Raw genomic sequence first — 16,678 nt, 5'->3', positions numbered from 1 at the left:
AGCTTTCTTTTGAATTGACGCGGGAGGCTGGGAATATGAGATCCTTCTCTGGTTACACGATGATGATGGACGTCTTTGGGGAGCTGTCGGAGGAGGAGAAGGCTATCATCGAGCGGGGAGCCTTTGGTGCCTTGGTACGAGGCTGGAGGAAAATCAAGGAGAGGAAGATTCGGGCTAACCTCAGCCTGATTCGAGCCTTTCTTGATCGTTTCTGGGACACGACTTCGACTTTTCATATGCCTTTTGGGGAGATCTGGGTCACCTTGGAGGACAACGGCATGATCTCGGGTCTGCCGTGTGGAGAGGAGCCATTGGTGTGGCCGTTAGCGGCCATGAGAGTATACTCGGCTGAGGCGAGGAGTCTGATTGGCTAGAACCTGGCTACGTGTACGGCCCAGGTTCCTGGTTTGCTGCCGAGTAACTACGTTAGGGACTACTTCGGTGGCAGGGTTCCGGCGAGAGTGAGGATGGATGGACGCATGGGGCCTCCACCACCTTGTACTGCCGAGCAGCAGGCCTGTTTGTGGTTGTGGTGGTTCTTGTCTTCGATTTACCTCGGAGACAAGAGGGAGAGGCTATCGACGAAGCTTCTTCTGTTTCTTTCTGAATTGAGTAGCCTAGGTCACTGGGACTGAGTTACTACTAGTTTTACGGTCCTCACGCGCTACATGAGGGCCATGATTCGTCCGGATCTGATGGAGAAGGGGACTTCTCCTGCCACTGTCGGTCCTGGGGGACCTCTCCTGCCACTGTCGGTCCTGGACTTCTCTTGGAGGTATGAACTTTCTTGAAAATATGAAAGATGATTTTTTGTAGAAAGCGATTTGTAATCATTATTATTTTGCCTGCAGGTGTGGGTGTACTCTTACTTCCCTGGCTTTGCGCCCACGAGGGCAGCTGACGTACCAAGAGCGTACCTCGTCGTGAGGGACAGGATAGTGTGTCATCAGAAGAGCCAGCGGTCTTCTTACGATGTTTGTTGGAGGAGCGTGAATGCCCTAAGTTTAGACAGCGTAAGTGTCTTTGATATTCATTTTATCTTTTCTTTATTTAGAGATGATCATAGGAATGACCCCTCGTTTTCTTGCTTTAGTGGGTGTCCCGGCCTTGGAGAGCTTCTCAGGGGCTCCAGCCTTTGTGGCTGAGGTTCTCGGTGTTGGAGTATGTGTCCTCGACAATAGTGCGATCACATTATTGAAACTCATAATAAGAATACGTAAATGGATGATTCATTTTATAAGTCAACTGGTCAACATAAATCGGTAATGATTGGCTGACTAGAGTTTGACATTACTGTCGTTTACACGGTGGTGATCAGTTGATCCCTTAAGGTCACTCTTAAAGGACGATTCCCTCAATTATAAAGTTAATCGATTGTATGACGATACAGATTGAGTAAGTCCTTAAATTGAACAAATTGATATTTATAAGAGAGAATATTATATTTTATTGTAATTTGATTAATAAGATTCAATTTAGTGATTAATATGTTCTATTACTAAAATTGATTAATGTTTATGAAACATTTGAGATGAGATAAGAGAAATTAGTTAGCTATAATTACAAAATATTGTAGATTATATTAACTAGACTTAATGTGACCCATTTTATATACATGTAATTGTGAATTACTAGTTTATTTGTTATTTGTAATTTATTAAATACATAATGATATTTAATTAGTTAAATATGCATTATTATGCCTAATGACATATTACATGTCACATGTCACACATATATATTACAAATGACAAATTACAAAGATAAAATGGACGTCCATTTTAAGTGGCAAAAACCGGTTGATGTAAGGGGTTAGTGGGTGATTATTTTATGCTAATTGGAACATCATGAAGACACCTACTACTACCCCTTACACACCTAGCTTTTCTTGTGAAAAATAAAAGCAAAATTGGAAAGAAAAATTGGACTACCCCATGCTTCAAAACCGGTGCCTCCCTTCCCATTAAGAACATGTGATGTTCTCTTTTTTCATCTAATCTTTTGATGTTTATCTCCCATAAAAACCTCTCACACATAAAAGATTTTTATGCTAGAATTTGTTCTATAAAATCTAATATACAAATTACATTACTAGAGTAGTAATAATAATAATATTAGAATTAAATTTAAGGTAAAATACTTATTTTATCTCTTTAATAATATAAGTAGGATTTTGGGATAGTCTTGGAGCAATTGAAAGGAGGTTATCATATTTTCGGGACAAAAGAAATCATCCATTTATCTTGAGCTCAAGAACAAGTAAGAAAGGTTTCGTACTTATGCCCTAAAAGCCGATTTTATATATTGTAAGGATCATTTTTCTTACCTTCTATTTATAATTTGTTATGCATGTATAAGATCAACATCTTTTTAAAGAGGAAATTATATTAATAATTAAAAGAGTTTAATTAGAGGGTTATAGAATCCTTTCAAGTGGTATCAGAGCATTTGGTTGTTGCATGCATAATCGGTTTGGTTTTTCCGAGTTATTTGTAACTTAATTAAAACTAAAATTTGTGATTTATGAAGATAAAGCCACAAATTTTTTTCCATGTAATACATTTTCGTTCTAAAATATATTTATGTCATTTTGATAATTTATGGTAATTTTTGCTTATTTTAAATAATTTTTAGCGATTTTATTACATTTTAGTGAGTAAAATGGTATTTAAAATGCTAAAATTAGTTAGACTTAGTTTCTGACCTTGAAATTTTTATATGACCTCACATGAATATGTTAATTATTGTATGTAAAATTTCGTATAAATTTGATTTATTTTGCATGATTTATGATTTTTATGAGATAAAAATGGAATAAATGGAGGTAAAATGGTTAAAAATAATTAAACTTCAAAACATGCCATGAAATTTTAATATGTTATCACATGCATTTCTTATTCACTTTGTATAAAATTTGAGATGAACTTGATTCATTTTTCATGATTTATGAATTTTTAGTGTAAAAATGACATAAATAGTGACTATTTTAGCAAAAATAGCTATAACGAATTACATTGCATGAGAAAATTATTTTCAGTTTCATTTTTATTCCAAATATCACATCTAAAGTTGGAACATTGATTGGATTAATTTTCGTATGCTTTAGATGTTTTATTTGATAAAACCGATAAATAGCAATTATAATTTTCTCGATTTAAATTCGAAAACTTTAACCTTGGTTTTTGATATTATGAGTGTCATGGAATTATTGCAGAATGTTCAAAATTTTAAAATTTAAAATTTAAAATTATTGTAATTTAATTTGGGTTTAATTCATAAAAGGTTATGATTTTTAAGGTTTATGTGAGCATAAATATTAAATCAAGCTGAATTATTGATGGTTATCAAATAATACCTCGCAAGTGCACGATTGTCGTTGTACACTATTGAGGGTCGATCCCACAAGGAGCTAGGAGAATACTAATTGTTTAAATTCTATTGTTTAGTTAAGCCGACAATAGAGGATGAGATTGCTACACTAATGCTACCTAAAACAAAATGAAATGCAAACTTAACAAAAGAAAGGTAAATGAGCAAGAAGGAAGGATAAGTTGTAAATCAAATGATTAAAAAGCCTAGAACTCGGTTCTCCCACAAAAATTCGTAACTTCACACAATTAATTCCCTAGGCTAATCATAAGGGTAGAATGGTGAGGTGAAGATGGCTCTAATTCGCCTAAGACCCCCCTCTCGGGTTCGAAGTAGGACACTAGCACTACCCACCAACCCCCCTCTCGGGTTCGAAGGTCGGAATCCCTAACTCAACACCCAACAATCCCAAAAACATGCATATTTCCGAGGAGGTCAAGAACTTGGTCAAGGTCATTAAGTACTCATCGTATTCCGGGTCATACCACTCCTCCTCTCGGAGGTCGATTTCAAACGCTAGTCTACAGGTGCCCTCCCTTGGTTCTCCCTTTCGGTCTCAACCTAGGTTAGCGATAAGACCAACTCCCGGGTATCCAAATTACAACCTAACCAACTCTCGTTGGTGAACAAGGTTTACAAGTCGACACTACCCGAAATAATTCCATAAACCATGTCATTCCTCTAAACTACCCTCACCAATTTCCTCAAATAATTAGCCTTTATGAGATTCAATTAGTGAAGTTACTCATGTCGGGTCAAACCGAGTCCTAGTAGAAGACTACTCACTAATCATGTCTCTAAAAGCAAGAGAAACAACAAAGATGGGATCTTTAAGCATAAACATGGTGGAAGAATAAATTCTACTACTAATCATGCAATAATCCAACACAAATTATGAAGAAAGGCAATTTAATCTAAGAAATGATGAGGATTAAACTAAAAGACACAACCTTTAACACAAGTCACTCAAAGATTCAATCTTTAACCCAAGAAAATCAAAGACTCAATCTTTGGGTGTAAACAACAATAGTGAACAAAGAAAGGATGAACAAGAGAGACAATAACATCAACCAAACAACAAGAGTAGAATTCTAACATAAACAACTTAACAAAACTAAAGAGAAAAGCAAAATGTAAACAAATGAAATTAGAAAGAGAAATTATACCAACTCAATAGCAAAGAAAGGAACTTGGATTGAAAAGTAAGGAAGGAGAAACCTTCAATCTTCTTACAACCCAATTTCTAGTACTAAATATGATGTAATTATTGAAGAACTTCCTCTAATTAGGGAAAGATTAGCAATGTAATTAACAAAGTTCAAACTTGGAAAAGGAAATTAAATTAGATCTAGGGTTGTGTGTACAAATGGTTAAGGGAGGGGGTATTTATACTCTTTCATTGGATTTAGAAAAGAAGAGAAGAAAAGCCCAAATCTCGCAGCCTGTTGCGTCCTGCCGGTGGACCGGCTACCGGTCCGCCTACCGGTAGCGAGGTCAATTAATTTGAAGTTGGAAATTTTGGGAAATAGCTGGCAAGTTCGTTCTACCGGTGGACCGGCCTGCCGGCAGAACACGGTCTTCAACTTCTTCAAATTCTTCCTTGTGGTGTGCTCTACCGGTTGGCCGGCTGCCGGTGTGCCTACCGGTAGCGAGGCCAAATGCTTAATTTTTTCTAATTCCAATTGGACTTGTACTGGTGTGCTCTGCCAGTGGACCGGCTGCCGGCCTACCGGCAGAACACAACCTTCAGCTTCCTTCGTTCTACTCTTGACATTGTCTGGGGGGGGTGTTCTTTCGGTGGCCAGACCGACTGCAGAACACGCTTCTCAGCCTTTTTCGGCCCTTTTTCTTCTCAAGCTAACACTGGCTAGCTCCTTCACTCGGCTTTCATTCCGTCTCCCCTTTTTCAAGGTTAATCCCCTACAAAAGAGTACGGGGAGTCATAATATCGAGGTACATGGAATAAAGGGCAAAACATGAGCGAGAGTGAGCTAAGAACGTGCTAAAGAGGGCAAAATGCATGAGAAACGGGAAGTGAAATGTCGTAAACTAATCACATATTAATTATTGTCAAAAATCAAAAATTGAGTAATGACTAATTTTTGAGTCCTAAAATGTTAGGGTAATTAACTTAGACTAAAATTATATTTTAGTATTATTTTGTGATTTTAATAAGTTAAAAATCGCAAATTTGCATAAAACCAGATTATATACGATATAAGATTTTAGTAGGACGATTTGGCACATTAATTTGGCATGTTATATACATATTATAATGCTGCATATTTCCTTGATGAATGTCATAGTTTATTTATATAATTTTGGAATTATGTAATTTAATCTTAGTATGGCCTTAGTTTTAATCGATATTACCCGTAATGAAAGGGAATATTGATTCGGTTGTAATTTATTGTGATCTCGTATCACTTTTATTTTATTTCATTAGATTTTATTTTACAAATGTATAATAGGAAGTACAATGTACATTTTATTATTTAATTATTTGTAATCCCGGAGTTTCCTAAAGACGGTGCCATTCGGAAAGGAGTTCCGATCAAGACAGTGTTTGTCCTTAGGAGGCGTGTCAAATGAAGATTCAAGCTAAGGGACCAGAGGAGTTGGTTTCTGAATATGTAATAGAATATAAGATTTTCCATTTTAGGAAAGGCCATACTAGGAAATTTACTTTACTTTATTTGCTTGCTTTATATGTTTGCATGCATTGCCAAATCGCCATAACATCACATGCATTTTAATATATATATATATATATATATATATATATATATATATATAGTTTTTCGACCGTGTCGATTATAATTATCGTAGTTCACTAATATAGTTCACATAAAAGGTGATAGATAATAAATCGACAAGACCTCTCACATATTTAAAATTGAGATTAGCCTTGCCAAATAGTAGGACCCATGAATCCCTTTGACATTTGGGGTAGATTCGGTTTCCCGTGGTACTTTCATTTTTCATCGGGTAAGTGGGGTAATAACAAGTTATTACACGCGAAATTTGGTTGGTCTCAACGGGAGATGAAGACTAGTCTTATGTTCCGAGGCTAGAGATGAACTTAACATAATTTCATCGACCGACAGTTCTAATTGTAGAATCGGTAAAGGAGTTAACCCACCGAGTTATATTAGTGAGGGATGAATCGGTTTCCCGTTCCCGAGTTAATATGGATTTGGATCTCGGAATCATTTATATAATTGGGTGGAGGTCATTATATAAATGCTAAAACATGCTAAAATGTTTTCATAATTTACGATGAATATTATTTTTCCCATTATTTTGTTGATTTATATTGTTCTTTATTATCGCTCCTACTCATATACGATATCATTCGATTTTAACACGAGTCTCCGCTAAACCACTATTACTAACGATAAAAAGAATCTCCTTCTAAATCCTCAAAAGAACCATATCATAGGTTGTGGAGTAGCTCCATAGGAATCGTTCTATTGTATAGAACTCGATAGGAATCGTCCTATGCAAATATAAGATTAGCATCTTAAAATTCCTTACATACCTATGATTTTTTATGAAGAAATATGAACAGAAGTAATGATTAGTCAAAATATGTTTTGATAATGTCTTCTATGCATCCACGGTTCAAAAGTCTTATTGCTCAAACTAAACACTTGTCAATCAAGCACTTAAGTTGTTAAGCACATGACAATGTAAAATTGGTAAATTAATTTGTTAGAAATTTTGATTGACCAAATACCACAATAAAGTTCATCCTTGTGAAGGATTAACTAGGAATTTATATGAAGATAAGTCTTCATCAAATGAAATTTCTTATAGTTAGTGGGGGCAATAAGAAGTAAGTACCTATCTTAATTATTAAGGATAGAACTAGGCTCGAAAGAGAAGGTGTTAGACACTAAAATAGAGACAAATCCCAAATAAGTAAAGATCTAAGAAGTTGGTCGTGTGACTCCAACATATTCCTTCCTGAATATCTATGACATTGGCATTACATTCTTGTCAATCATCACGTCATGAGTATTTGATACAAATCTGTGAATCATGTTAGAAATTGCCACATTTCGTGATTATGAAATATGACAAAAGGATGTCAAACCCACCTTTCTAAATGGGTATTTAGAGAAGGATGTGTTCATAACATAATCCGAGGGTTTTTTAAATCCTTAAAATCCTAACATTGGATAATCGTATGACGACTAGCAAGAATAAGTTCAGAAATTTACATGAATGGAACTAGGGTAGTTGCCATTATATCCATGAACATATGAATGATGTAGTGTACTCATTTTAGTTTCGTATTTAGAAATGTATCTCAATAATTGTTATGATATACACCAACTCTAAATAAGAATATAATTCAAGTTTTTATAGAAAAACGCAAAGGGTTTCATACAATTAAAATAAGTGTTGTGCCCTTATACACCATAATTAAGTTTATGGTGATACCATACAAATCAAGGTAATGTATTCAAACTAAAAAAATTAAATGTCATATATATTTTTATAAAACTCAAGTTAGTGACCCCAATCATTTCTCAATTCTTGACTGAAAATTGCAGTTATAAACTAGTTTTTACTAGTGTCCCAAACCATTTGATTGAGAATCTCCTAGTGTGTGCGAATCTTGTATTCAAAGCAAAATTAATTCATGACTTCTTTCTAGAAAAGGATGATAAATAAAGCAAGATATTCGCCCTATTTACACTTTAAAGTGTATAGTCGAATACAATTTCAATCAAAGAAGGTTATTACCTTTTCATCTCTTTTACCAACAAACTAGGTAGATACTTAGTATCCACTTAATGAGGTAAGAAGAGAAATTCTTTGAATGAGTTCAATGAATGTTTAAAAGTATCAAAACCTAGAGATTATGAAACCAAAGTATTAGTACTTGGTTAAAATAGGGAACAATAAAGTGAAGACTTTCACATGCACTAAAAGGAGTGTGATATGGTATCACAAGTTCACTTTCATTATGATATGATTGAATCTTTACAATAAAGTTGGAGGAAGTTTCTGTTATAAAAATTTGTCTCGCATTTAAATTTCCACCAAAACAAAACATAATAAAAACAATCATCTACATTTCATATAAGATATGGTTAGGCATGGTACCTAAATTGTAGCTTGTTTTGAATATAAACATGTGCTCTCTCTTCCTACATGATCACGAGAACAAAGGGTTTGTGGCTCGTGATGCTGTCTATTAAAGAAAGGAGGATTATTTATTATAGAAAGAGTGGGAGAAAATGTTCAAGAGCTACAAACTGAGAATAAGACATAAGGAAGATGTTCCTTCTTGGTCAAAATCAGTAAATATTTTTTAGGAAAAAGTTCCTTCTTGTTCCTTCGAAATCTAAGTGGACAGGAGTCATGTTATTTTTGAAAGTAACAAACCTGTAACTTATTAAGATGCTTTATCTAGTTTCAACTCCGCAAAAGTCCGAAGCAAGCATAAACATGAAAATGTTTATTTAGCTTGGATGGTTGGTGGAAAAGGGTTTTGCACGGAACAATAACGCTTCTTTGTATTCGGATATAATTTGATATAGTTGGATTTTAAAATCATCTCGCACGAGTTTTGTAAATCGCAACTATCCTAAGGTAGGATACAAACTTAAGAAGAAATCTTAAGTAGAAGTTAAGGAGTTGAATTGTATATTTTGATCATGTGATAAACTTGTCTCGAATTGTCGTGTAGTTCTGTTTATATATGGAGTTTAGTGGGCGTAAGGTGGTGTTAATAGTCTTATATGTAAACGACATATTGATCATTGTGAATGATGAAAAACTTCGGAGAGGAATAATACATCTCTAAGGTATCCAGACCTATAAAGATAGTTCTAAGAGGATATTAACGTTAAATGAATATTCTTATATTGATAAGAGTCTAGACATGTTCAAAGGTATTGAACGTATAGAAATTGAATCCACTTTCTTCCGCTGCGGGATTAATTCATTTAGCTAAGATGTATCGCCATTCTTATAATTCGTATACTTAGAGTATGACGAAAGGTTATAAATCGAATTTATGTGAAAGTCACTATATAGCCATATAGTCTATCCATTAGTACTCAAGAAGCACTAATGATATGTCTTCTATGTCTCATATGTAGATAACATATTATTATGTTATCTACATAATAATATGTTATTATAATGATATATAAGAGAGGATAAGTGTGTAGAAATAATCATTGGATTTATGTGCAATAAGTTACACAAAACCCATATTATAAACACATAAGGATGGTTGGAGAACCATCTTGGCTATATTATTTAAGGAGGATATATGCTAGAAACATCCTAGGTAGTTGAACAGTGAGATATACACAACAGAAATTGAGTACACTTGCAGTAATGAGATATGCAAGAAGGAAGGGATGCTATTAGGATTCGGTTTTGTGAATTGGAAAAACTATGGTAGTTCATTCCAATAACCGAAGGTCCTATCACTACTCATTGTGAGATCAGTGGGAGCTATTCAAGGCTCGAAAGCCTATGTCTAGATTGGATTTAGACACGTACTCAAAAGTTTTATAATAAAGATTATACATAACAAAGGAAAAGTATATAATAAGGTTAGGGAAAGTGCAAAATGTTGCTACGACTTACTAACCAAAGCCTTCTCATAGGGTTACCATAATGTGTCATGCCATTTCAATTGAATTGAGATGATTAACTATATACAAGATTAAAAATGAATTATAGATTATGTAGTAATTGATATTGAATTGTATCAATTTTACTTATGTGATAATACATTCATCGTTTGAGTTTTATTCAAAACTCTTTTCTTAAATACTTTGTTTTCTAAATAGGTTGTCGAGACAATATTGAACCCTATTTAAGTGAAATGGATTAACATAGTATTTGCCCCTAGTCACTTATATGAGGTGAAGTCTCCAAGTGACTAGAGTGTGATGTGATTGATGACAAGTTCAAGTGTCATAGGGTCATAAGGAATGACTAGTCGATCACATAGGCAGACTGTATGGGACACTCTGTCGAGCAGTGACCGCTTATAGAGTTCTGGTAATTCATATATAGCCTGGTCGTGGCAAGAGCTACTATAATATTCTTTTAAGTCAATTCTTTGATTAAAGACTGTTCGCCCAAGTTGGCACAGTTTCTGAGTGACTTTTAGTTATGCTCTACGACTTTTGTAAATGAGGTCAAATGGGCATCTCTTGGGTCATGATGAGCTGTGGCTAAACAAAAGGAATAGTGCGATAGGAATTGTCCACACCCTTGTCAGGGTTATTTAAAAATCTCAGGGCCACTCGAGGGGTAGTGAACTGAAAATGCGTGGCCACGCTCGGAGTATCTTTGGTAGATAGTTCCGGTCAGACAGTTACTCTCCAGACCGAGGAAACCACTCTTGATACGATCACTTGCAAGAACGACCTGCAAGACACCTTGCATTGAGTGAGAGATAGTAATAGGACAAGAGAATCGGTGACGCACACTTGTCTCGGACAAGTGGGAGATTGTTGGAGTATGTGTCCTCAACAATAGTGCGATCACATTATTGAAACTCATAATAAGAATACGTAAAGGGATGATTCATTTTATAAGTCAACTGGTCAACATAAATCGGTAATGATTGCCTGACTAGAGTTTGACATTACTGTCGTTTACACGGTGGTGATCAGTTGATCCCTTAAGGTCACTCTTAAAGGACAATTCCCTCAATTATAAAGTTAATCGATTGTATGACGATACATATTGATTAAATCCTTAAATTGAACAAATTGATATTTATAAGAGAGAATATTATATGTTATTGTAATTTGATTAAATAAGATTCAATTTAGTGATTAATATGTTATATTACTAAAATTGGTTAATATTTATGAAACATTTGAGATAAGACAAATTAGTTAGCTGTAATTACAAAATGTTATAGATTATATTAACTAGACTTAATGTGACCCATTTTATATATATGTAATTGAGAATTACATGTTAATTTATTATTTATAATTTATTTAATACATAATGATATTTAATTATTTAAATATGCATTATTATGCCTAATGACATATTACATGTCACATGTCACATATATTACAAATGACAAATTACAAAGATAAAATGGACGTCCATTTTAAGTGGCAAAAACCGGTTGATGTAAGGGGTTAGTGGGTGATTATTTTATGCTAATTGGAACATCATGAAGACACCTACTAGTAGCCCTTACACACCTAGCTTTTCTTGTGAAAAACAAAAGCAAAATTGGGAAGAAAAATTGGACTACCCCATGCTTCAAAACCGGTGCCCCCTTCCCATTAAGAACATGTAATGTTTTCTTTTTTTCATCTAATCTTTTGATGCTTATCTCCCATAAAAACCTCTCACACATAAAAGAGTTTTATGCTAGAATTTGTTCTATAAAATCTAATATACAAATTACATTACTAGAGTCGTAGTAATAATAATATTAGAATTAAATTTAAGGTAAACTACTTATTTTATCTAGTTAATAATATAAGTAGGATTTTGGGATAGTCTTGGAGCAATTGAAAGGAGGTGCTCATACTTTTGGGACAAAAGGAATCATCCATTTATCTTGAGCTCAAGAACAAGTAAGAAAGGTGTTCTTACTTATACCCTAAAAGCCCATTTTATATATTGTAAGGATCATTTTTCTTAGCTTCTATTTATAATTTGTTATGCATGCATAAGATCAACATCTTTTTAAAGAGTAAATTAGATTAATAATTAAAAGAGTTTAATTAGAGAGTTATAGAATCCTTTCACTCCATCCCCGGAGTTCGGGTAGGTTGCTGTTGACGACGCTCATGGGGCATGTGTGGTACTTAGGTGAGCGTTTGACTCGGAAGTGCTCCCGTGACACTTTTACGGTTCCCATCGACCCTCCAAGGATGATGTTTAAGGAGCCTTCAGAGACTGATAGGACAGCTGACCTGGCTGGTGCGAGTGGTGATGCCCTCCTTTTCCCTGGTGAGGAGTACGCTGAGTTTGTTCATCGGAGGCTAGCGTACTGGCCGATCGTGGTAAGCATAATTACCATTTACTTGTCTTTGATAAATCTGATAAATGACGAATGATTAGCAAATAATGAACCACTTGAGTTTTGCAGGAGATTGAGGTAGCGGGCGTCAAGCCCCCAGCTTTTTCAGAGACGTTGGAGTACCTTGACTCGGCGGGTATGACGGTGATCTCGGAGATCCGTGATTTTAGCGAGGCGGTGACTGACGTCGGCTTGGATGAGTGGCAACATGTCGTGAGGAGGGTAAGCTCCCAGCTTTGGCTGTCTTTAGTATTTTATGTTTTATTACATAAGAATGTATTTTCTTGAACCTTCTTCGTATTTGAATGAAGGTGACACCGTCCCGGACGTGGAGTTGTGGAGGATGGCCAACCGGCTGTGAGCTACAGCCATTGAGGCCCTTACATGTGGCTCGAGGCGGCAGGTATGAACCTTTTGTAACCGTCTTTATTTTTATTATCTCCAATTTTGTGAAGTGAAGTATCACTCCATTTTTCTGTGTAGAGGGAGCGTGACTTGTAGCGTGAGTTGGCGTAGTCCCAGGAGGAGACGACCCTTTTGTTGAGAGAGATCGAGGCCATAGATGCTGAGATCGCTGCCCTTGAGGCGACAGTGGCTGAGCTGAGGGGTCGTCGGGATTAGTTTGCTGACCTTATGTTTGTACATTTGTACATTTTGGATGTCATTTTGGGCAGAAGCCCGTCTTTTGATGTGCATTTTGCATTTTGGTTGTATATATGACGGCCTATGTGCCTTTGATGTTGGGTGTTTGTTGTATTTGTAGGTTAGCTTTGAAAAAAAAACAGGTTTGGCATGTGACGGTTTGCGCCGTCATGCTGCCGAAATTCACGTAGGAAATCACAAGCAAAACATATAGCAAGAAAAATTAACGTATAAAATTAAAATGGCCTAAACTAGCGCGAAAAAGAGAAGAAAATGAAAAAAAAGTGCCCGAAAATGGACAAAATGACGAAAATGAAAAAAGTGCCCGAAAATGGACAAAGTGACGAAAATGAAAATAAGTGCCCGAAAATTGACAAAATGATGAAAATGAAAAAAAAGTGCCCGAAAATGGACAAAATGACGCGACCGGGCGGTAGGGAGGGCTACCCCCTAAAAAAGAATTTAAAAGAAATGTCTAAGTATATTAGAAACATTTTGAAAAGAGGGAGTGAAATGATTCCCCATGAAAAAAAAAAAGAAAACAAGAACGAGTAAGTGTGTGTATTTGGCAAAAATGTTCATTTGCCTCGAAGAGAGAACCCATAAAAGATTAGGAAACATAAGTTTGGTAATTAATCGAAATTACCGAATTAATTCCCTATATGAATAGAAAATTTTAACTAAAATAGATTAGGCAAGATCCACGGCTGTCAAATGAGGAAGAGAGCCTGGGGAAAAGGCCCGGGAGGAGCTGCGATCCATCGAAGAGGCGCAGCTGCTCCTGCGTCTTCTCTCCAGCTAGTCTGTTCACGACAGAAATTAGGAAACGTCGAATATTGTAAATAGAGACCTTGATTGAGCTTCTATTCTCACAATTCTCCCTTCCATGACTTCGTCTATTTTATAAAACCTCATATATCCTCTCAAATGTTTCCAACAAAATATGGATGCCTTTGAAAATCGCATTAAGGAGTGGACGAATGAATTTACGAATGTGGAGAAACATGACATGAGTGCTTTTAACTTAGGATCAATCTTAAGTTTGAAGCTGGTGAAGGTAATTAGGTCCTTTTTGGATGCCTGTCTTGAATATTGGGACCCGGATTTTCATGTATTTGCCTTTCCGGGAGGCGAAATTTAAACCTTTTCTGAAGAAGTTGTTGCGGTTGGAGGATGGGATGCAGAAAGATTTCCGGCTATACCCCTTAGCTCTCAAGGCTATAAAAATAAATTTAGGGATTTGCTTGGATTGAACAAGGCTGAGGTAGACCATCTTGTGACCTCAATAGGTGTACGTATGTTTGAATTCGTCGATGGATTTATAAGTAGGGAGGACCCTACTATCTCTTATGTGGCGAGCGCAGAGGTTATGGATTTTGCCTTCTTCATTGCTATGTCCTGCGAGGGCATGTGGACAAAGAGATGAGGGGTGACCCTCGATTTTTAGGCATAGTGGAGCAAATGGAACTACGCAGAAGCCCAGCATACTTAGTTCTAGGGGAGACCATTCTAGGATTGGACAACAAGAAGGCGAACCATGAGCATCCTTATCTTGGGAGTCCTATTATTTTACAGGTAAGAACCCGTTTTCTTGTTCGGCCGTTTTTTTTTCGCCGGCTTTGGATACTAACTCCCATCCCCTTTTTGCATATTTGGCTGATGGAAAGGCTGCGGTTGATCGAGCCCCCAGTTGACGTGACAGGATATCGCTCCCGATCAATTGCGATGAGAACGAGGCTATACATGGTGGACTTCACTCGAGTATGCGATTATTGGAAAATAAATTGAAGAGTGAAGGCGGGCCTTTGATTAGATGGATCGTGCTATGGTGGCATATTAGAGCAGTGACTGGAGTATCATTTTTGGATCTGACACGGTCCATTCGCGTTCCCGTCTTGGAATTCATGGTCCATACCTTTCCGGAGAGATTGATGAGGCAAGTGGGCTTAAAACAGAAAATCGTGAAGCTAGACACTGCCCCTCAAACTGCTTTGGCGCATACTTGAGAGTCTTGTCAAGAGTGGGCTATTCGCTGGGCCCTAAGGAATATGTGGTTCATACCTATTCCGATTGGCTCGTTATGGGTATCTGACTCATATCTGCAGTGGAGGAAAGCTAGCACTCCCGAGGAGCGTGGAAAGCTAAGGAAACACGAGCCCGTAGAATATAATAACTGCGAAGTGGCGAAGGAGAACCAAAAGTACTTAACTGAGGAGGAATAAGAGGCCGGATATCGGGTCGTCCGTCCGTCGAAGAAACCAAAGAATGCTCCTGCCGAGAAGATGGTGGTGGATCGAAATGGAAAAGTTAGACCCCGAGAACGGCCATTGGTGATTAGGTTAGAAGTAACGCAAGAGCGTCCTGCTCTTGGTCGAGACAAGAAATGTGACAAATGCGATAAAGGCAAGGGGAAAATGGAATAGTAGCCTTAGTCATTTTTAATAATATTATTTATTATTATTTGAGTTTTAATAAATGACGGGGTTTTTAGAATCCTAACCTAGCATTTTAATTGTCAGCATTTTTAATTTATATGTATTTGGCGTACTACTATTATTTAAGGAATAATGAATAAATGATTTATTAGTTAAGAAACTTTTATAAATTTTCTTTATTTATTCTTGTCGAATTTCAAATACAACATGCAAAAGTCCTCTATTTACATCATGAAATGACGGGTTGTATCCTGTAAAGGATTGCCTACGTATTCATTAGAAAAAATGAAATCAAATCCTGTACGTAATTCGAAAAAATGTAAAAGAATAAATGTTCGAAGCAAGAGCTTGTAATGAACTTAGAAAAATAAGCGTGTGCTTTACTTAATACTAAGGAAATGCAATTCAATTTGATGATATGAGGATGTCAAAATGTCAAAACGCAAGAGCGAAATGTCATAAGCGTTTTAGCGGGCCAGGGGCCGTTTTATTTCGTGTCGCAAAAGCGGCACATGTGTCACGCGAGGTGCATTTTATCCTATTTCTAAGGGTAGTACTGTTTCAATTTTGTCTAGGTTAGTCGGATTAGAAAACTTATTCCCATCTAGGTCTGTGATCTTAGCCGCACTCCCTGAAAGTATGGACTTGACAAAAAATGGTCTTGCCCAATTAGGTTTAAATTTTCCCCATGGATCGACAGGTAAGAGAGCTCTGACTGACTTGAGTACTAAATCCCCTTCCTTTATATTTCTGGGTTTGACCCTTTAATTAAAGGCTCGTTTGATAGGTGCCTGATATGTCTGCACATTATGTAATGCGCGTAGTCTCCGTTCGTCCAAGAGGACGAGTTCATCATACCTATCTCTATTTCATTCATTTTCTGGAATTTGACTTTCCAGTAAAATGCGTAGGGATGGGATCTCTAGCTCTACTAGTTGCACAACTTCCATGTCGTAAGTCAAAAAGAAAGGAGTAGCCCCAGTGGGCGTCCTAACTGACGTGCGTTATCCCCATAACGCAAAGGGTATTTTGCTAGGCCAATCGCGATAATTGTCGATCATTTTCTTGAGGATTGTGACGACATTTTTGTTAGCTGCCTCTCCCGTGCCATTAGTTTGAGGTCTATATGGCGAGGAATGGTGATGCTTGATCTTATATTTGGCTAGCAACTATTCAGCTTTGGCCTGAAAAT

This window comes from Silene latifolia, chromosome 3 (genome assembly GCF_048544455.1).
Source record: "Silene latifolia isolate original U9 population chromosome 3, ASM4854445v1, whole genome shotgun sequence".
Classification (NCBI taxonomy): domain Eukaryota; kingdom Viridiplantae; phylum Streptophyta; class Magnoliopsida; order Caryophyllales; family Caryophyllaceae; genus Silene; species Silene latifolia.
The sequence above is the reverse complement of the archived record's forward strand: the minus strand, read 5'-3'. Positions refer to the sequence as shown.